The sequence below is a fragment of the Lepidothrix coronata genome, unplaced genomic scaffold (genome assembly GCF_001604755.1).
Source record: "Lepidothrix coronata isolate B3197 unplaced genomic scaffold, Lepidothrix_coronata-1.0 Scaffold124, whole genome shotgun sequence".
NCBI lineage: Eukaryota > Metazoa > Chordata > Aves > Passeriformes > Pipridae > Lepidothrix > Lepidothrix coronata.
The window spans coordinates 640,704-663,353 of NW_016690304.1; the positions used below are offsets into that span (position 1 = coordinate 640,704).

The following is a 22,650-nucleotide window of genomic DNA, read 5'->3' on the forward strand; positions in this document are numbered from 1 at the left end:
AAGGCATCAGAAATGCTTGCAAGGAGCCTGAGTGTGACTGATAAGAAAGCTATATAAATCTCCAGTATACACTTGCCAACTCAATTCTGAAACATTCAGCTGATTTGAACTGCAGATTACTGACTTTGCTCCAACCATCCCCATTTTCATCTTCTGCTAAAAATATTCATTTACACAAACCAGCAAAGAAGTCCAGGACGCCCAAACTTTAATAAATCACAGACATCGATTTAATCTCATGTAAGTGAAGCTTCCCACTGTCCTTTTAAAATAAACAAGGAGGACACAGAGGCCTGCACATAATCACTAAATTACAAAGAACAGATGTGAAACATTAACAAGGAAATGCTTATGCTGGCAAGGAGCAAGGACTATAAAACAGCACGCACTGTACCAAGCCAGATTGGCTTCCCAATGACTCATACTTATGAGACTACGAACAAGAAGGAACAAAAATTAAATGGTTCATTTGACTGGGCCTAATACACTTTAGTTACTTTAAATTAACTGCTAATTGTGCCATTGCTTTCCCTTGTTCTTTTCCTTTTGACTTCTTGGTTGAAAAGCCTTGATGGAGGGGACACTACTAGAAAAACCCACACAGTTCCTGTCCAGGCATTTACCCCTCATCAATTCACTATTAGTGCAAACATTCCTTTCAAATCATGCATTCCTTTATCTGAAATTAAAGCATCTCTCTGTCGATTGTCTGTTCATCACCTCACTACACCAACTACACATATGATGAATTTTTCTTTCAGTTTTTGAAATCAGCTCTCTAAATATTTTGATCTGTTCATCCTACACTTGGGGCCCTGGGCAACCAGGGATAGTGGAAGCTGTCTGTGCCCATGGCAGGGGGTGGAACAACGTGAGCTTTAAGGTCCTTTCCAACCCAAAGCAGTCTGGGATTCTCTGATATTATCAGGTCTATTTCTCACCCTTCACTGAGAGAGGGAGAAAAAAGAAAGGGAGTCACTTCTTGCACTGTTCCTAAAGGAGGATGTCCAAGCCATATCAGGTTATTCAGGACAACAAAGGCTAAAATGCAAATATGCAATTGCAATTCACTGAATTTTAATTAGGACCTTTTGGCAGTTATGGTATTCTTTGGGAAAAGGTTTCTAACCACGGTGCTGACCATTGCTTGCCTCTCATACGCACTTTTTTCTATTCTATGCTTGTCCTACAAAAATGCCCTCGTATTTCAAGCAACTTCATGTTTTATTGGCCTCATGACTTGCGTTGCAAGCAATGAAAAACAATCTTTCCTCTACGTGAACAATATGTCAGCACCATTCCTTGCTGAACACATCCAAGCTTGACTGTATCATGGTCACTTCACATTCCTTGGAGTTTGACTTGGATGGTCCATGTGAGAGCTTCACAACTCAGGGTATTCTGTGTTTCCAATAAGGGAACATGTATGTTATGGGCAGGTCACTGCCCACTTTCATGATGCCAGTGAGAAAGCATGTTCCACCTCATACAAACAGAACCTTTCTACTTGGTATGTCTCTATCACAACTACTTTAATAGGCCAATATTATTTTCTGTTGTTCCTCAAAACACAAAAATTAATACCTCAACTACGTCTCATGAAGGATCCAAGCAAGATTTACACAATCAGTTTATAAAGAATAAGAACAAAGATGGTGCATGTTGGGAAATTTCTACTGCTCCAACTGCTGATGAATGGATCAAGTTATTTTTTTTATTATTTTTTTTTCCTATTTCTCACATAGATACCTGTATATATGGTTAAAGCAGAAGTCCTCATTATGACCAACCTGGATTAACTTTGATAGCACTGGGGACAGATTTTCTTCCTATTATTCACTGTGAGGGGGAAAGAGGGAGACAGTGAACATCTTAATTTCTCAACACATCCATTGGTGGGGAAAGTAGCACATCCTTTGCTGAACTCTGTCAGTGATTATTTAAGCATAACCATTTAAAAAATCAGGATTTGCAACTGGAGTTTCTCAGGCTACAGATCCTATTAAAAGGCTTTCTTATGCCTTCATCTTCCAGATTGAAGAGTCCTTTAGTATCACATCATCTTTCAGTGTTTATGCAGACAGAAGTTGCAGGAAATCACTTCACGCCTCTTTTCTTTGAACAAAATGGACAACTCATTTTTATCTTATTGCAAATCAAGCATCCTCAAATCATTGCTGTGCCTCTTTCCTCACAGTGTTGGAACTCAAAGAAGATTCTCCAGCCTAGGAATGATCTTGTCACTACTTCATAGGGAAATACCAGCACTTCTGAGTCCAGGCTGACATTGCCCTCTATTTGTTATTATTAGACATATCCTCATAAGGCTGTTCTTAGGACCACTAAAGAAAATACAGACAAATTTGCTTCAGCATTTTAGACTGATAAATTTTGGGTAATAAGTCTATTAACAGATTATTATGTTTCTTACTTTTCATAAGGAAGGGCACTGAAGCAGCTAATGCTGCAAGGCATCTGAGAAATGGAGGAAAAGCTCCCTTTAGGAACCTAAGGGGGCAGGAACGGGAAAAGACAGGCTACAGAAGGTGATTCAAAGCTGGAAACAATAGGTGAAGTAAAAAAAAAACTGTTTTGCTTCATGGTTTAATCACACTTATAGTTAAGAACCACTATTTGAAGAGCCCAGTTACGGCACTCCTGAGAAACTCCACTGACCTGCACTGCAGAAATGCTGACTTACTCTTCCCCATCCAGATCCTGACATTCACAATTCTATTTTAACAGAGTTGTTAAAATTCATGACTCGCATTCAGATTTGGAAGAAATCTGGAAGTGGCAGGAAAGAAGACAAGCAAGCAGCCTCCCAGCTGTAGTGAACTGTACAGCTCAGCTTCAATGCTGAGATTTTGAATTTGTTCAAGGCTAAGGGAGCCTGAGAACTTCACATTTCAGTGCCTCTGCAGCTACTTTGCCACCTAACCTGAAGAAAAATGCAGAGGATCATTACAAGCACCTGTATTATTCTTGTTATCTTTCCCATCCACTTGACAGAATAAAAAAAGATAATTAAAAACCACTATTGGAACAGTAACAGAACATTCTGCGTGCACAAGGAGAAGAATCAACGTACAAAGACCAGAGAGCAATGGAAAGTATTAAAAAAAAATTATTAAAAATTAGTTTTAAAGTGCTCTACTAACAAATTGTCTTCTGCAAAGAGGTCTACAGGGCATTAACTTCAAGGGATCACAGTACTTGTTTTCTCACAGAACCAGAACAAGTATTTACAGTCATTAGGATTCTTCAGCACATTGAATTATGCAGCTGGCAAAGCACAATACAGGAACAAGTAAGTATGGTGTTCATCGAGGCCATGGACATGAACTCCATGCAATTCCTTCATAAGGCATAGGAAATATAGTGGTTGAAATGCCAAATTGTTAACAAATATCCCCTTTTCTTATTAGATATCAGGGAGAATTACTAAGTCACTCATTAAAAGCCCTGAAGGTCTCACATGAATATTCCTGAAGCAGAAAAGAGATGCAAATTTAGTTTTGCTGGGTTACCCTGTGGTGTTTGAAAGAAAAGGCTCATGAACCATCAAACCAAGCATGATCTACATGGAGAGTATCCACAATAAGGGACATTCACCTTCAGTCAGACTAGAAATCAGGGCAAAGGACAATCAAACCGGCTCATTTCTGTAAGTTCACAGACAAAAACGTCCTGTGTGTTTACTTTATCTACCTTTTCCTGCTCTGGACTCCCACATGGCTTCAGGAAAAGATGAGTAATTTGGCTGATGGTGTGAACTTTGAGAGAAATACCTGCTTATCCCATCCACAGCCAGAGGAGCACACGGCAAAACCTTCACCTTGGGGGCACATTTAACGAGAGAGAATTGAAGGACACGGGTCTCCAGAAGCACCACTCTGCCAACCAACAACATCCATCTTGCCAAACACGCAGCTTAAACCCAAAACCTGACTTTGTTTCTAGGATACTATTTCCAGAGAGACGAAGGAGAGGCACCTCTGGCACAGCAAACAGCACAAGTGATGGACAACACTGCTCCAGGCACTGAGAGCTGAGCACGGTCTTACCCTTCCAGACATTCTCGAAGCACTGATGGGCAGGGCCCTTGAGACAGCCAGGGGGGAAGGACATACATCCATCAGTTCAGGGTTAGACTTCCCTGGCACTGAAAATCATGTATACTTCTCAGTGACCAGCTCTGAGGCCAAGATAAAAATGTTTCAGCAACTATTCTTTCTAGAAGTGAACAGTGTGTTTCCTGCTATGGCTGGAATATGTGAAATAATCACAGTGGCCCTCAGCCAAGGGTGATTTCCATAGTTTGAAATGCAGCCTTCCTGTGAATTTTGTGGTAATCAGACTCTTCTTTGCTTATTTGTCTTCTTACTCTGTTTATTTATGTAGGAACATTACCAGCATGAGTAATTCAACAGGGCCAGAACAGTGGAGTAAGATAGAATGAGAAGGAATAACAGACAGGAATAATGGGTACAGCAGACTGGCACATTTCAGCTCCAGCAAAAGGCTACTCTGGGATCAATCCCATGCATCCCAAATTGGCACATCAGCTGATCTCTGACAAACAGACTGGGAGGCAAGAAAAGGAGCACGAAGCTCTTTATGTTTGCAGCTGACCAGGCATAATATGAATTCCAGGGGCAGGAGAAGCCTTTTATTTACACTGTCCACACTGGGGGGGTGACACAGGTGGCCTTTGAGCTCTGGATACAAGGTGCCTCTCCTCACTGTTCTTTTTTGCTCTCAGTCATTGAAGAGACCAAAATCTTCCCTGCCCCAAGCAGGCTCGGGTAAGGAACAAATCAAAATTTCTATAAAGTCTATTGCTTGCAGTACACAAAGTTTCACTCCTCTTCCCTCACAAGAAGGAGAAAAGGAAAAGGATGTAGAGAATCTGTGGTACCCTGGCCCTGCCTGAGCAACAGCATCCAGACCCAGACTCCAGTTCCCCAAGTCCTGTCATCTGCTTCATTTTCCCTCCCTTACCCTTTTGTGGCCAGTTACAGCAGTGGGAAGTTTCTGAAGTGATATGTTTCTCAGTCATCTTCCTTAAGACAAGGGAAGATACATATATATAAATATATTTATATATATAAATAATTACTTGTCTGATGTTTGTATTAAAAATATTTGTATTTATAAATATTCTCAATTTGATAGTCCACTATCAAATTCTGCTGTTGAAATATTCTGACCGTCTCATCTATTATCAATTTATATATTATTTATAATGTAACTATTTATAATGTAATTATTTAATGTATAATTATATATTAGATGTGTAATTATAATAGCTATTATAAATATTCAATAAATATTTAATGAATATTATTTAAATATTTGATAATTATTTAATAATTTTTATTTTTATATATATGTGTGTGTTTGTGTCTGTGTGTGTCTGTATATCCCAGGCAAGTATTTATAATATCCCAGCAATCCGTGCTGCAGCAAATTCTGCTGAGCTGAACAGCAGGGCTCTATTTGCCAGATCAAATGTGGATCCCAATGGCAGCACTGATCTTGGTCCCACACAGCTGAGAGATACAGATTAAGTGGAAAAGTGATATTCTCTATGTAAGTAATAATAGTAATCAAAATAAATTCAAGATTCCTAACAGGCCTGAAAAGGTGATCAAAATATTTAACAGAAACCAAGAAACTCAGCACCAAGAAAGAAAAAAACAAAGCACACTTGCCTTTCTTCCTACATATGGAAGTACCAAACCCCACATTTACTTGTATCTCCTACTTCAAAATCTGTTTATTACCCACAATCCTGCATTTCTACAGCTCACTGCTACATACCCAAAACAGTCACTTTTTCCTGTAATATTACTTTTCATACCTAAGAAACAGGTCCCCAGCAGGTATAACACACCAGTCGAGGATCTGCTCTCACGTTACCCCAGGTCTGCACCAGGGGAAGGCCATGCCAGTACATCCTTCCTTCCTGGCTGCCCTACCCTGCCCCTGCCCCCCAGGAGCTGTCACAAGCCATGGAATTTAAGAGACTGTTCTGCATCTTCTTCCTTTCAGTTCAGGAGGCGACAACCTTGCCACAGAATGTTTTTATTGGAAACCGCTGAAGGCTACTTTAACATATGTTAATACCACAGTATCTGCCTCACTTCAGTTATAAGGTTTATTTGCTAAGCTATGAAGCCTCACTACACCTGGAGTGACTTCCAGATTTCAGAATAAAGCCTTTACAGAATCCCAGAATGGTTTGGGTTGGAAGGGACCTTCAAGTCCATCTCATTCCACTGGCCCAGGTTGCTCCAAGCCCCGTCCAACCTGGCCTTGGACACTTCCAGAGATCCAGGGGCAGCCACAGCTTCTCTGGGCAACCTGTGCCAGGGCCTCCCCACCCTCACAGGGGAGAATTCCTTCCCAATATCCCATCTAACCCTGCCCTCTGGCAGTCTGAAGCCATTCCCCCTTGTCGTGTCACTTCAGCCCCTGTCCAAAGTCCCTCTCCAGCTCTTTAGGTACTTCAAACTGCCTTTGGAGGCTTGGCATGACTAAACAATAATAATAGTAATAATAATAACAACCTTCCATTGTGAATACTATGAACCAACAAAAAGTCATTTCAAGTATTTAATGTTTGCTGGAAAAACCTTCCCCAGAAGATCATTAACAAAATGTTAATCTGCACCCAGTGCTTTGCAACCCCAGCCATTAATAAATTATGTGTACACAAGGAATTTGCTTCAGTATAATGTTCTAAACTTGCACATGCAATTCCCAAATATTTTCAGCAGCCTCTTGCTTCATAAATTTGTTGATGGAGGCAGGGTTTTCAGCAGGGTTGGTTTGTTCTTCTCCTTTGCTAAAGCAGACACGTGTTTGAAAATCAAACACACATGCAAAAACTACCATCAAAAACACATGTTAAGTGTTCATTCCCACCTCACCAAGTGTTTGAAGACTTCCTGTTTGTGAGAGGCTTCAAGAAAGCTCTTTACCATGTCTCGCTAATCAGGAAATTAAAATACTTTTTTATAATATATTCTCACTATTAGGACATAAGATTTCTTTAGCTGGGGGTCTCTTCAGACTTACTGAAATGGTCTCAGCAGTGACTGTTAGAGGGAGCATTCACGGCTGTACATGTTGATAACAATGGAAAATTTGATATAATTAACACATTTAAATTTAGCTCTAATTTTTTAAGTTACTTCAAGCAACAGCAATGCTACATCTGAGACTAAAGACTTGAAATACAACATTCCTCTTGGTGTCACAGCTAATGACAAGCAGCAATCACCAGCAGACAATTGTGCCGTGGAGGTGGAATCCCAGCTCCCACCACCTTCCTCAGGCACCAGCCAGGCACCAGCATCATGTACCAGTCAGACCACCTTTGACTCCCCTGCAGATGCTGCTGCAGCTCTCCCTGCACACACTGTTGGGATTCAAACAATGTCTTTGCAGTGCTTAATTCCCACCACGCTGATGAAAGGTAGCTTTTCCCAGCATCTCAAAAAACTCACAGGTAGGAGCCTTTGCTTCTCTTCTGCCCCCATAGACAGCACGTGGATGAAGAACCATGGTAAACTGTGCCAGGTCTAAATGATCTGGCCACTGCACACAATAGGATGAATAAACTACAGCAGCTCCAAGATTAATTTCTGCCTGTGCTTATTAATAGCAAGCAATGCTGCCAGTTACTCATTGCAGCCTGTGGGGAAAATCTCTCTTGGGCAGGAACTCCAGTCATTGCTGAAGGATCTGAAACACTGCACACAGCATGAAAATATTGAACTTGCCTCTCTTTCTGCAAACAGCCTAAAAGGAATTATCAAGCACTCCACTGGTGAGAAACAACAGGTTGTGCTACACAGTGCCACAGAACACCAGGTAGTAACAAGAGAAGGAAAAGAAATCTGCTGTTTGCTTTCCTTGCTTGCAGACTAGCGAGCTGCTGACGGGAAAAAGTGCTGAGAATTTCAGCACTGGGTTTGTCCAAAGTGGAAATTTTCATTAAAATAAATGAGAACCCAGAATAGAAAAGACAGAATCACTTAGGCTGGAAAAGCCCTCCCAGCCCATGGAGTCCCCCCTGTGCCCGATGCCCACCTTGTCCCCAGCCCAGAGCACTGAGTGCCACGGCCAGGCCTTCCTGGGACACCTCCAGGGATGGGCACTCCAAACCTCCCTGGGCAGCCCCTGCCAAGGCCTCACCACCCTTTCCAGCAACAAATTCCTCCTCCTGGCCAACCTGAGCCTCCCCTGGCACAGCTGGAGGCCGTTCCCTCTCTTCTTGTCCCTTGTTCCCTGGGAGCAGAGCCTGACCCCCCCCCAGCTCCCCCCTCCTGTCGGGTAGGAAGGTAACGAGGAAGCCAAGAGAGCCAGCACCTAAACATGGATCTCCAACAGGAAGAAGGTTGGCTGTGAGCATTAAAAATAAAAGCAAGAAAAAAGACACCATAACTTTTTGACTTTATCAAGACTGGGAGCAAGGAAAAGAACGACACAGAGCAACGCCATCTCAATTTACTGTAAAACTCCCCCACTCTTAAATTCAGAAAATAAAATGTATTATTTAATACAGAAAAGTATGACCCAAAGTGCTCTAAGTGATTCCTCAAAAAAAAAAAAAAAAAAAAAAAAAAAAAGTTAAAGGTTGCTTCAGAAACAGACTTGTCATTCGCTACATCCAGCTCTCTGAATTTTTCCTGGCTGAAAATTCCTATGAAAATGATCCAACACGATTTTTTGGTCACTTAGCATTACAAGAAAATAACTTCATTTTTCAAAGAGGTGAGAATCATTTTTTCCTATCTTTGCTGCAACATCCCCAGATGCAGTAAATGGAAATTTTCAGCAGTATGCATTCAGAATAAAAAGCAAAATCATCCAGTAAAAACAGACATCCAATGATGGAAATGCTGTAGTGTTAATTCCTCTGTGTAAAGGTGTGAAAGAGACTTTTGCCTACCAAAATTGCTCATTTCAAACAACCAGCAAACAAAATTTTGTGGACTAACAGATGTCTAACAGATCATAAAACCCAGACATACTTTATTACCATTGAAACTGTCAATGCTTGCAAAGATGTAATGCTTCCAACAAGGAAGGATCCTTGCTTAGGGAGTGCCTGTTTAGATAATGGTGGAGAATAAAAGCCCATCTCTCTCATTGCAATCAAAAAATCCCACTGCCTGGGACACAGGCAAGCAGTCAGGGAGAGCTATGACATTACCTCCTGGAGGCATTACTGCAGGTCCAGCTACAGAGCACTAAAGGCATCCATGGTTCTGCACTTATTACCTGAGAAGTTGGAATTAACTCCATGTCCTATGGAAACATTTCTACAGGCCTCCCTGGTTCATCACAGCAGTTTAAATACAGCACTTACACTGGTAAAAGGATAAATTACACTTGTTAACTTCACCTTTGGAATCCCTGAGATCGAACACACATTCTGAGCCTGGTTCTTCCCCAATGAAGAACAGTTCTTGCAGCAGCAAATCAAGGCAGGGAGAGAGAGCTGTAATCCAGTGCTAAGTTAACCAAGCTTGAGATGCACAGGCAGAGAGGGGAAAAGAGAGCGTAAATATTATATTTCAATGTCAGTATTTATGAGCAAAGACAACTAGCAGCTTGCCAAGCTCACAGGGTGGCACTACCACAGATCCCTGCACTGCAGGGCCTTTCCCCCCCCTCAAAACTTCTTTCTGAAGAAAGAAGGAACCAGCACTAGGACAAGAGGGCTTGGTCTTAACCTGTGGCAGGGAGTTTTAGGTTGGACATTAGGAAGAACTTCTTCACAGAAAGGGCAGTTAAGCATAGGAATGGGCTGCTCAGGGAGGTGGTGGAGTCAACATCCCTGGAGGTGTTTAAGAAAAGACTGGAAGTGGAATCAGTGCCATTGTCTGGGTTAGACTCAATGATCAGTTGGACTCAATGATCTCAGAGGTCTTTTCCAACCTAGCTGATTCTTTGGTTCTGTAAGCATCAGAATCTGACCATCATACAAACAGTGCAGGTTTTCAGGACTTGCCAAAACAAGGGAGTGATATTCACACTGAGAAATTGTTTTTCAGAGATTACTGAGGATGAAACTTGACACTGAGTTACATGGCACTAAACCAGCTGCATGTATAGGAGTGAAAACAGTCAAGGACTGAGTGTTAAAATCAGCTGGGACTCTAATAGCATTCTCCTTTAGCCTTGTCTCTTTTTCCATAAAACTCAGAAAAATCCATTTTTTAAATTTCTACCTTTCTGTCAGTTCTGGTTGGAACTGTTAAACGTGTTCAAAACCCATTAGTGGGAGGAAGAGAGATTAAAAACAGATAAGGAGGCACAAGGGACTGCATGGTCATATAAACTGTATTTTCACAGATACACTAAACTAGGAAAGCATGAGGGAAGAAAAACAGAAAGACCACAGGAGAAGAAATTGGACAGAAACCATCGTATTAAATCAGTTTTGTCACGAACAGAGTGAGCACAAGTCCTGTTGAAGTCTGAGACATATGCTATGCACTTATTGAAATTGAGCCTATACAGCCTGAAGAGTATATCTGAATGTCGTGTTTTGCCAGTCTAAAAAAAATTACCTTTCTCTTGGTTCAGATCCCAATGAACCTATATTATTAACTGTCAAGTTACATCAATTATATAGGAAAAAATAAGTGAGAAGTTTGACAAAATCAGATCAAATCTTTAGGTCTCCCTTATTTGAATGCTCAGCTGAAGGTGTTTCTGAAGTTTTATTGTCCAGATTTTCACATCAAATAACCAATGACATGGAACTGAGGGTCTAAGGGAAAAGGTAAAATAATTGCACGACTTAGTATAATGCCAAGCACATCAGCAATGATCAGGAGTCACACTTTCTCCCTCCAGCCAAAACAAATTATCTCCTTTTTTCAGCTTTCAAATGGAAGACAAACTCCTCTTTCAGAAGCAAAAAGAAATGTGTTGCTGCCACACACAAAAATTAATGGGTCGCCTTCAGTCTGCTATAACTTCCTAGCAATGGGGCCAAGGAATCCAGAGAGGAGACTTCACACAAGAAGGACTGATCCCCTGAACTGTGGACTCCATGCTGAATATATTTAACAAAGATACATATTTATTTACAGAAATACAAACTTCATCACTCAAAGATGCCACATCACAGCTGGGAGACTCTGGGCTATGTAAGAAGGACACACAGGCTGCTGGGAGTTAGAGGACCTTCAAAAAAATTCATCAACTTATCATAAGCAGCCTCCTGCTACAGAGAGTGAAAAGAAATAGTAACTATTGGAAATTATAAAACAAAACCAAAAAGGTATTTTTAAGTCCTAAAACTAATAAATGCTCCCTTTCTTTTAATTGAGATAAATGATTCCCTTGCCCATCAAACAACAAAAAAACCCTCAACATACTCCGATTGAAGGAAAAACAAAAAAGGAAAAGAAGCAAAAGAAAAAAAGATTGAATTTTTAATCATGGATCCATAGATCTCAGGAGAGATAGCATGAAATGTAACAGAGCTTTTTAGTGTTACTTTCTTTCCCCCCTTCTTCATGCTTCACTAAGTACATACACACATAGTGTTTTAAAAAAAAGGAAAAAAACCTCAACCAATAAAACCTGCTGAGTTTCCAGGAGATTTTTATACCACCAGTCTTACTGGCGTTTTTTGCAATGTTTCATATAAAAAGGGGCACAGTTTATATAAAAAAGGCCTCTAGGAGTTACCACTGTGGCTCATACTACCTGGTTAATAAATAATAAATATTACAATAATAATCTTTAAACCTGTCTGTCTACAAATAATGAGGAAAGCCTATCAGCCCTACACCAGAGAAGGAATAAGCAAGCCAGGTTGCAAAACAGACCATATAACCTTCCAGCAGTTTCCTTTTGGCAGACAAGGTATCAGTTTAGCAAACAGCTTCTGAAACACGCTTTTAAAAAATTACTCCACTGAAACAATAAACAATTGCCAGTATCTGCCTATATATAAATGCCCTATTAGCATATTTAATAAAAAGCAATCAAAAAGCAGGACTCCTATGTTTTCCTCCCCCCCAAAAAGGCTGCAATCTTTGGGGTGATAAAAGTCCCCCAAAAATGATGCAGCAGTTTCTGTAGGTGTCAACTCGAACACTGATTGAAGACTGAGCAATGATGACCATCTTTCTAAAGGCCACAGCAGCCAAAATTGAGCTGAAGTCATTTAAAGGCCTGGTAGAAGGTATGAAAATGGCAGCAATGGACCAGTCAAACCCAACAGAATGATCTGCAACCAGCACCCAGAAGGAAAGGGCTTGTGTTGGCTTTCTCTAGAGAGCTGATGATAAATATTTAATCAGGTGTTACAACCTTTTCCAAAGTAAACACTCTGGGCCCATGCTTTTGACATGTTATATTGCTAAAATCTGAACAATAATGCATATTGTTCCAAAACAAAGGCAGATTCGGAATACTGCAAACTGAGATTTATTTGGAAAAAATGATGCCCGAGTGCTTCAGCAGCTTAAGTTGCAATTCTCTAAAATGCACACATTCATCCAAATCAGAGCACTGCCAAACAACCTTTAAGCCTAATTAAAGAAATGCCAGTGTGTGCCAACACGTTCCTCAGCTCTCCTGAGACTCTAATGCCAGCTAGTCTTCTACACAACTCACCTCTATTTTATCACAGTGTTCTCTGCAAGGGAACCAAAACATCCTGCTTGGTTCATAATTATATTTTGATCTCTGTTTTCAGAAAGCTAATCCAAGTTAATTCCTTGGGACAACTGTGCTGTCAGGTCTGTGTCAGTGCTCCTCCTCCCACTGGAAGAACGTGGCTTTTCTTTGGCTCTGTGAACTTTTTAATTTCCTAAAGTACAGTATATTTCTCCTCTATATTGCCATTCAGGCCTTTTACAAAAGATACAAGAAATACATAAAAATGTTTGGTAAGTCTAGGAATGATTTTGTGCAAGAGACTTTTCCTAGATAACAGTTCTTTATCTGACTGTATTGTTCTGTCTATAGAACAGCCTGAGGTGCTCAGATCAGAAGGCTCCCTCATGACACCCCTCCAACAAAAACACCAGGGCTTCAGCTCCACTCCATACCCTATCCAACGCTTGAATAAAGAACTGGGGGGAGCCTGGGCTGCCACTCTGACCCGAGGCTCTTTCAGACCGGAATTTGGGAGGAGGAGCACGAACAGCCCTTTCCAGGCAGTCCTGGGCCTGGAAAGGCCTGTGGGGGAGCACCTGGAAACCACAAGGGAGAGAAAAATTATTTACGCTGCAAGAATATGGAGGAAACTTTCCAAATTACTAGTGATGCTCATGAGAAAAGAAATAAATTGCTATTGGGAGAGTTCTGTCCTGGCCATAACAGAGGTACAAGTGCTTCTTGTGCAGCAGTACACCTTTTTCTTTTATGTTTTGGTTTTTTTTTTTTTTTTTTTTTTTTAATATAAGAAAGAGTAGGAAGGCCAATGGACTTTACTCCCCAGCTCAAGAGGTGTTGGTGAGCTGTGGTCTAGATGACAGCACGTACTACACTGACATTAAAAAAAGTAAAACAATCTCCTCAAAGCAACTTCCTCAGCAGCACAATCCAAGTACTGGATGTGTGTTCCACAGACACATAATCAAAGTATTATTTTCACCATACTCAATTACTTTCCGGTTCCTCACTTTTGCACTGTGAAAATAACTTTCAAACTGCTAAATAAAGCACACGGTAGAAAAAGAAGAAGATTTCATGGGGAAAGGCATTTTCTGCATTTCAGCATCGCTGTGACAGTGTAAAAAGCAAAGGGATCAGATTCCAGATAACATCTCTGTTTAAATAATTCATTCTCTTGCCATGTACTCTTTTAAGTCGATGTCAAACATGAGAACATGAGCAAACTGGCACAGTAGTTTACTGTGCCCCTCAAGCACAAATGTCACTGCTACACAGACCTGGTATTATTAGCTCGACTATTAAGGTTAGAGATCACACCTCTGGAGAACCCAGAGCAAAAATGTTCATCTAGACAATATCTAATACTAAACTTAAGAACGCTGAAGACCTCCTTCTACAAACATTCAACACATGCTGTCCCCCTGGCCACTGAAGTATTCCAGGATCTGTGTTCAGGTTTGCGCCATGAAATCCATTCCTAAGATAACCCAGAAAGCAGATGGGATGCTGAGATGGTAAAAGGATACCTCAAAGATGGTAAAAAGGATAATACTGGGTGGCTGTGAAGGGCTGCCACTGGTAAAATGGAATGGGAGAGCAGCACCCATTTGGTGGAAGAAGATTCAGCTGTTTTTCTCAGCAAATCTTTCAGCTTTACTCACTGACAGAGACTCCTGAAACCCTGGAATCCATCTCCAGCTGCAGGAATGACTTGAACAAGGCCATCACACACTAAGTAAGATCTCAGAAAAATAGTTTGGATTTTGTAATGGAGAACAGCATTAATGACTTTCAGCCCCACAAGATTGAAAAAAAATTACTTCTTTTCAAATAAAATGTCAGTACCTGCCTCCAAATAGATTATCTTTTCCGGCTTCAATAGTCTATTTGAAGAAGAACTCAAAAAGCACTTTCACTGAATGCATCTCAATAGTGAGAACATTTCACTTCATAACATGATAGAGAAAAAAAACAACTATGAAGTTAATAAAAAAATCTTGTGTGCTCTACCATTTCTCAAATGCAAGCATCCTGTCCTTATTTTGAAGTTGCAAGGGAGTTAGTTTGTCACTCTGAAAGCCAGCCTAAGGAATGGGGCCCTGAGATCCAACAGCATTTGTTGTGCAACTTTCCAGTTTGGGTTCTAAGCTAACAGTGGGCTGACCAAGTTCAAATTCCTTTTAAAGACTGAAAGAAATTATTTTTTTAATGCACAGAATCAGAAAATGGCCTGGGTTGGAAGGGACCTTATGAATCATCTCATTCCAAACCCACTGCCACGGGCAGGGACACCTTTCACTAGCCCAGGTTGCTCCAAGCCCTGTCCAACCCTACCTTGAACACTTCCAGGGATGGGGCATCTACAACTTCCTAATAATGAAATCAAAGCAAAATTTTTACTTCAAGATAAGGCTACCCACCTCATCTCTGGAACTGCCAAAATTCAAGACCTGGCATCAGAATAAAACCCACATACACTTCTGCAGTTTCACATTCTACAGCCTTTATTGAAACAGTCCAAAAAAGGGTTGCTGGTAAGCGACACTGTGCTAGATTTGTCCCTCTGAACAGCAAATGTGAACGTGCCATGCAAGACCAGGAACATTCCTGACCTGTACCCACGTAGGCTGTTCTAAGCTTCTCAGCAGAAACACATATACCCTCTCCTTTGGATGAACCATCAGCTTCCACAGAGTCTCACAGAACCACAGCAAGGCTGGAAAAGACCTTCCCAAGTGACCGAGTCCAAGAGTCACCCCAGCACCACCCTAACCACCCTGCACCATGTCCTCAGGTGAGTGCCACATCCAGACGCCTCTGATCCCTTTCAGAGACAGTGACTCCACCACCTCCCTGAGCAACTGGAGACACCCCTTTTTCCTGCCTTTTGCCTTGGATGCTCGGATGTCTAAAACAACAAACCAAGTATCTCTCGCATTCGAGAAAAAGTACTCCATCAGTACAATTCTGGCATTACATCAGCACTTATATACTGTAGTACCTATTTTTTAAATCTTGAGAGCATGTAACAATGCCATGGTCACTGCCAGTTCCTGCAAAAATACTGCTGCAGTCCATATCACCTAAAGAAACCCATCTCAAACTTTCCTAATGCCAGGCCCTTCCAGGCTAAAAGGCAACAGGAAATAAAAACACTATTCAATGGTGGCCACAGTATAAGATGCTACAGCTATTCAGGTTTATATCAGCATATTAAAAAATACATATAAATACTTCTGTAAAATAAAAAAGCTGAGCCTTATTTGTACCTTTACCAAATACCTAAACTCCATCAAAATGAGCTGAGCATTAAATTTTTCATTTATGCTAAATGAATACGAAGATAACACAGAGATAATACATTAACAGAGCAGCAATATCACAATATCACCTAAAATGGGCAGCTTTGTCCTGTGACAGCCCAAACACCCTCACCTCACAGAATACACAAGAATTAAACGTTGGTATCTTAAAGATGAGTCAAACTGTGCCCTAGAACAAAAGCACTCTAAACCAAGAGTCAGTACAACCTGCAGAGACTCCCTTCTGACCTGCAGCCCTTCCCCTCCATTTTAACTGCGAAACTTTGCTTTTAAGGCATAAATCTGTTCTCATTCCTGTCGCCAGCATGAGTAAAACAGGTTGCACAGGCAGTGAAGTGCCTGAGTCCATGTTCACACATTCATGGCAATAGGAGCAAAATAAACATGTAAGCTAAGCTGGTTTGAAAAAGGAAATAAATAAGTAAGCCACAACTTGTATAAAACTAAATAATGTATTACATATTATATAATGTATTATATTATGTATTAGCCAATTTAGATCCTGCTATAAGCAGGCAAACCCAACCCTGGATGCCATCACTAGAAAACATCTTTAAGAGTAGGAGAAAAAAGTTCAACCCAACTGTATAAACCCAACACACCAAAATGTGACGCCCCAACTGCTTCACTCAATGTTTCTGTCCATAGATCTGTCATTGAGATTTCACTGCTAATATTTTGTTCCAAGACAAGATTATCTAGTGTCTGGAATGTTTAACTGAGAAAGAAGCCAGAGGAGGGAAAAGCTGCACACTTGCAAAGCTGGGAAACACCGAATAGTGGTATTTTCATATGAGTCTTTACCTCAGACAGAGTTTTATGTAAACCTACTGCAGTTTATCGGAGTCTTTCAACCTCAGATGCATAATTTAGCTCTTTGAAAGCAAACCCAAATAATCAGCACATCAAGAAAAAATTTTTATATAAACATAGTTGGTTAGACACGGTGCTGGTAACACCAAGGTCGTGGGTCTGATCCCCATATGGGCCATCACTTAAGGGCTGGACTGGATGATCCTTGTGGGTCCCTTCCAACTCAGAATATTCTGTGATTCTGTGATAAGTGCACAGATCTCAGGAAAAAGTTCTTCCCCCAGAGGGTGGTTGGCACTGACCAGGCTCCCCAGGGCAGTGGGCACAGCACCAAGGCTGCCAGAGCTCAAGGGGTGTTTGGACAATGCTCTGAGGGACAGGGTGGGATTGTTGGGGTGTCTGTGCAGGGCCAGGGGTTGGACTGGATGGTCTGTGGGTCCCTTCCAGCTATCACATTCTATGATTCTATAAATGATGCTGGTGCTGTTTTGGGTCACTCAGCCCCTCGCATTCTTCAGGTATGTTTATGTTAAGGTATCTATTAGTGTCTTCTCTTGAAGTATGTATTTGCTAACAGGTTTCCTAATAAGTCAATATTTGCACATATTAAAATTCACTGCTCCTACTCTCTAGACTGGGCTGATTGAGAAAAATAAAGATTTTTATGCAGCTGAAACACGTTCCAGCACAAATGAAATTAAGAGCTACAGTTAAAGTTCATTTCACTTGCAAAACTCTGTCTGCCCTTTCTTTCTTCAATTAATTCTGGATTACATGCTATCAGGAGTGTAAAAACCTTTTGTTCACAAAATCAGGAGGCACAAAAAGAAAAATCCAGTGTATTTCATTCCTGCTTTAGCAATTATCACATAATAATTAACCTCAAGAAGCAGTTATGCTTCTCATTAGAAGTCATCCAAACACCAGATTGCCACGCTGTCATTTCTGCGCATTCCTTTCCCATTTTCCCTTGCAATTTTGCCCATAGAATACATTGACCAAGAAATTTAATATTTCATTTTGTTTTACTTCTGTATAAAGAAGCATAACAGTGGACTGAGTATATTTATTTTACTTTTTAGGATTTTATACCTTTGGAGAAAGCCTATTGGTGAATGGAAGAAAACATAGCCTAAGAGAATAGAACCTAAGAATCAATAGAGGTTTGCCAAAATATAGAGAGGGAATTAATGGGAACAGAGTAAAAACATGAGAACTGCAGAGCTATTTCTTGCTCCTTAAAAGCAGAATAAGGTGTCTCAAAAAAAAAAAAAAAACCACCCAACCAAAAACACTCCTGACAAATATTTTTTCAACAGACTTTGAAAACATCTATAGCAGAGATCTGAGAGTTGTGATCATTTATTTCTCTGCTTAACTCTGCCTACTCCCAGATCCCTTTTTCTTGCTGTAATTGAGCATCTGCTCCTCCCCCTGCTATATTTTTCTTTCCCAAAAAAATACAGAGATCTACCTTCCAGGACAGCTTTACATATCTAACTTCTCATCTTTTCCCTCTCGTTAGTTTACACACACAATTCTCACAGATTTTCTAGATTCCCAGTAGTCTTGGCTGACATTTGGTTTTGGCAACTGCTTGGCCGTTGTCTTGCATTAGTTCTCATTCACTATATCTCCAAAGGTTTTTATCTGAAGCAGGCCTGGCAGCCACTCACCAAGTACATTCATGCGGATTGTGTTTGCCAAAGTTCAGTGCACTGCCCAGATCCCTCTCTAATTACATTCCATTTATTTCAGGCTACTCTTACCCAGGGAAAATCCTCCTGGTGAAGAAGCCACACTCTGAAAACACTTCCATCTCTTCCTTCCTTCCTCAATGCTCAATATTCAAAAAGCACATTCCACTAGGAATTACATTAATTAAAAAGTTGACTAGGACTGGAACAAAAAAAAAGCACTATTCACCTCATCTGGGAAGTACATCAGCTGTGAACTACTGATAACTGCTCTGAACACATTCCAAAAGTTGCAGGTTGCAAAGAAAGCTGACAGTAGTTTTCCCACTCCATGTTTCCTTGCCATCAGTCAAGATCCACTCTGTCCTCCTCATTCTCCTATTACATTTTAAGAGTATGGGAGGGGAAACAATTTTTACCTCAATTATAAGAGTATCAGTAGTTGAAAACTCCTGAATTTATGAACATTAGAAAATTGTGGGGATGCTGGAAACAAGCCAAGGAATGAAGAAGAAATGACTGCTTAATGGGGAAGATAAATAATCTCATATGCCAATCTGAAATGCTCACACCTTTTTAATGTCATTCTTCACAAATATTAGACATGACCAAGTGTCCAGCCCAGCTAACCATGGTTTAGAATCTCAAGACCCAAAAGTGGGGGGAAAAAAACCCAGCCACAAAATTTTAGGTATACAAGAAATATTTAAATCAGCAGAACTAGGTAAAAATCACTTTTAATTATCTTAGGAACTACCAGAAGCAAACCCCAAACTGACAGAGGACCCAAGATGTCTCTAAGGGCTACAGGACTATCTTCAAAATCAGAGGAAGGAGGACTCAAGGAATTAGAGATCAGCAGGCTCAGCTTTGCTACCCAGAAAGACATCAGAACATATTATTAATCAATTTACAGACACCTAGGGGACAGTAAATGGGTAGCAAACAGCCAGCATGAATTTGTCAAGTACAAATCATCTCAAACCAACCTAATTTCCATCTCTGACAGAGTAACTAGGGTAGTGCATAAGTATGAAACTACTTCACTGAGGCTTCTACCAGAGACTTTAGCAAAAGTGAACTAAGTTTTGCAATTAGGTAAAAAGGCACAAGAGTAATTTTTAAAACAGTCTCTTTCAACCTGAAGGACGTTTCAAGTACAGTTCTGAAGAGATACATCCTGTGTTCTTTAATACCTTCACTAATGATTTAGAAGATGAATTACAGGCCAGACTTACAAAAACATGCAGAAGATGATGATGAAAAGGGTAAAAATAGCTCTGAAAAACAAGATCAAAATTTGAAGCTATCTTGGGAAACCGGAGGAGAAATTCAAAAATCATATCCAAACAAGCCAGGAGAGATTACTGAGGGTGGAGTTCAGGCAAAACTTTCTGTGCACAAGGGCCAGCACAGCCCCAGCATGAGGCACCTGGGAATTCCCAAATCTCTTCCATAAGAGCAAATTTAGACACACATCTGTCAGTGTACTTGTTCCTGCCTCTGGATAGGGAGGCAAACCATGATGAACTCCCAGAGAGTCTTCCACTCTTAAACCAGGTAACTCCCTGTGGTACAGGAGTACATGGTTTCAAGAAAAAGAACACATCAGGTGAATATTTTCAGGCGACTCACTTGGCTTCATGGGATAAACCAGTTAAGCCTCGGTTTGCCAAGCAGAGCTATTCATGAGTAAAGTAAAAACACAAGGAAACAGGACCAGCTTCATCACTAGAAATGCCTGTCTTGATTAAAACTTCTGCCCTTACTTCATCTTGTAAGTTTTGATAATATAAATGTGCGTGGCAATATAAATGTACTGAAGACATAGGATATGTAACAGAGGTAGGTACAAGCTTTTTTTCTTTCTTAATTCTGTAACTGTGCTAAGAACACAAGCTCTAGAGAGGATTTGAATTTGCTACTATTGGTTAGAATCTGTTCAAGGTTTCAGGTCATTTTAACCAGTTGTAAGAACTCACTGAGCTTGCTGCTGTTCAAACAGATTATTTAGTTCTCTCTTTTTCTCTGAAAGAGATGGAAGGCAACAATCAATAACATTCTCATGGTGCACTGTGGTTTTTTTAATAATGACATCTCAAAATAAAGATTGAAAATACTGCATTTTGATAATTACCATAACCTTGAGGAGCTCATCTCTCAAAAAAACCCCCACAAAACCACTCAAACCTTAATTAACCAGCTCTTTCCCCAGCCTCAACAAGTTTATTTCATTTCTAGGGCCCTTGCTAGCACCCACGTGCAGTCTGGCTGCCTGCTATTATTATCTTCTGATGAGAACACAGATGTTGTGTAATTTGATTTGGATCAGAACAGGAGCTTTAAACTCTTTATTCCTGAGTGTTTACTAAGGAACTCCTTTCTGCTCAGAATACAGGACATAATATCAATTTCATTATATGCAAATGTAGCCCTACAAAGTAACTCTTTCTGAAGGCCATTTTCATAGTTTCCACATTAATCTTTGGGTTCTTTTAAATGCTGGAGAATTGTAGCTGCGGCATGAATTCCTTTTAGAGTCATCTAAAATGTCAGAGCAAATATTAAATATGAAGTAAAAGTAAGGGTCTGGGTTTTTTCATTTTGAGTTATTTTTGGCTTGGCTTTTCTTTGCTTACCATTCTATGTTTAATCTTTCAATACGAAAGTTGCTTCTTAAGGACATCTTAGAGAAACCGAATTTTAATTTTTAAAACACTTGGTGACTCAAAGCAGTTGCAGCTATTGGGTTGAGCGTTAGATTTATGCAAACAGATTGGTATTACCAATGGCACTAATTCCAGAATGGTCTGGGCTGGAAGGCACCTCAAAGCCCATCTCGTCCCTCTCCCTGCCATGGGCAGGGACACCTCCCACTAGCCCAGGTTGCTCCAACCTGGCCTTGGACACTTCCAGGGATCCAGGTGCAGCCACAGCTTCTCTGGGCAACCTGTGCCAGGCCCTCCCCACCCTCACAGGGAAGAATTCTTTCCTAACATCCAATCTAACCTGCCCTCCTTCATCCTAAGGCCGTGCCCCTTGTCCTGTCCCTCCAGGCTCTTGTCCCAAGTCCCTCTCCCCAGCTCTCTTGGAGCTCCTTTGGGCACTGGAAGGTGCTCTATGGTCTCCCTGGAGCCTTCTCCTATTTGGACACCTCCACCTAAGGGAAATTGTCATTTTATTCTCATCCCTAATTCAACTTATCATGCACCACTTAAACAGTGAACTTATATCAACAACTTTGTTCTCATTTTCCACAAAGGTAAGGAGCTCTTCCTGATCCCAGGAACAAACTGTCTTCACAACATAAGCACTGACCAGGTTTGGTTTCCAGCACAATGGTTAACACAACACATCCACACAAAATCTCCCTGTCTCAAAACAGAACTCCTTGGAAGGCTTCCCCCACCCCCAGAGGTACCAAAAATCAAGAGGTTTCCTTAAAACACACCAAGGAGTCCAGACACACCTGGTTTGGTTCAGTGCTGGACTCGCACAACTGCTCCAAGCAAACAGGCAGGAGAAGAAGGAAATACGGGAAACACTGAGAAAATTGCCAGCTGGAAGGAAACGTTTCGGGTGAGAGAGACAGATGAACTTCCAGACCAGTTCACACATTCCAAAAAGACTTTGCCCACTCTGTTATTCAAAAAAACCAAAACATCAGTGCTTTTCAATACCAGATTTACTGGGCAGAGGAGAAACTAGTGAAATAAGCCTGGGAAAGCCAAGACAGAATACTTCAGTCACCCAAGATGTTACTGGGGCAGGCAAATTAACACTCCAATGAAAAAGAAAAGATCTGTTTCTAAACTGGTGTCAGGAATAATACAATTACATTGACATGTACAAAATGGGGGTTTTTTTCCAACATAATAAAAAGACACTTGAACTTTTCACTGAAAAAGTAAATTCACATCAAATGCCACTCCAAACTCTTTCTTTCTGCGCTGATCACAAATTTTCCAATGTAGGGATTTCTCAAGGAAAACATATATAATGCACAGCAGAAGAAAAAAAGGTGTCCAATTCTCCAATTGTGCCTTGCTCACTAAGATATTTCTATGTTTTTATTAACATTAGGCTATTTTAAAATTATCCCCTCCTTACGATGAGATTCCCATACATGAGCTTACTAGAATTTAATACGGTTT

The 22,650-nt window shown here is 40.7% G+C and overlaps 1 protein-coding gene across 9 annotated transcripts in view; it reads right to left on the reverse strand.

The window, feature by feature from the left end:
- PCDH15 (protocadherin related 15) overlaps positions 1 to 22,650 on the reverse strand; it is a 688,108-nt gene that overhangs the window by 584,981 nt on the left and 80,477 nt on the right. For 7 of the 9 annotated variants that reach the window (XR_001876630.1, XM_017826138.1, XM_017826145.1 and 4 more), the window contains exons 2-3: positions 21,966 to 22,056; positions 20,479 to 20,524 (exon numbers count right to left, since the gene is read on the reverse strand). The exons of the other annotated variants lie outside the window; for them this stretch is intronic. The gene's annotated coding sequence lies outside the window, so the exon portion shown is untranslated. The remainder of the gene's footprint in view (positions 1 to 20,478; positions 20,525 to 21,965; positions 22,057 to 22,650) is intronic. 9 annotated transcript variants of the gene reach the window in all.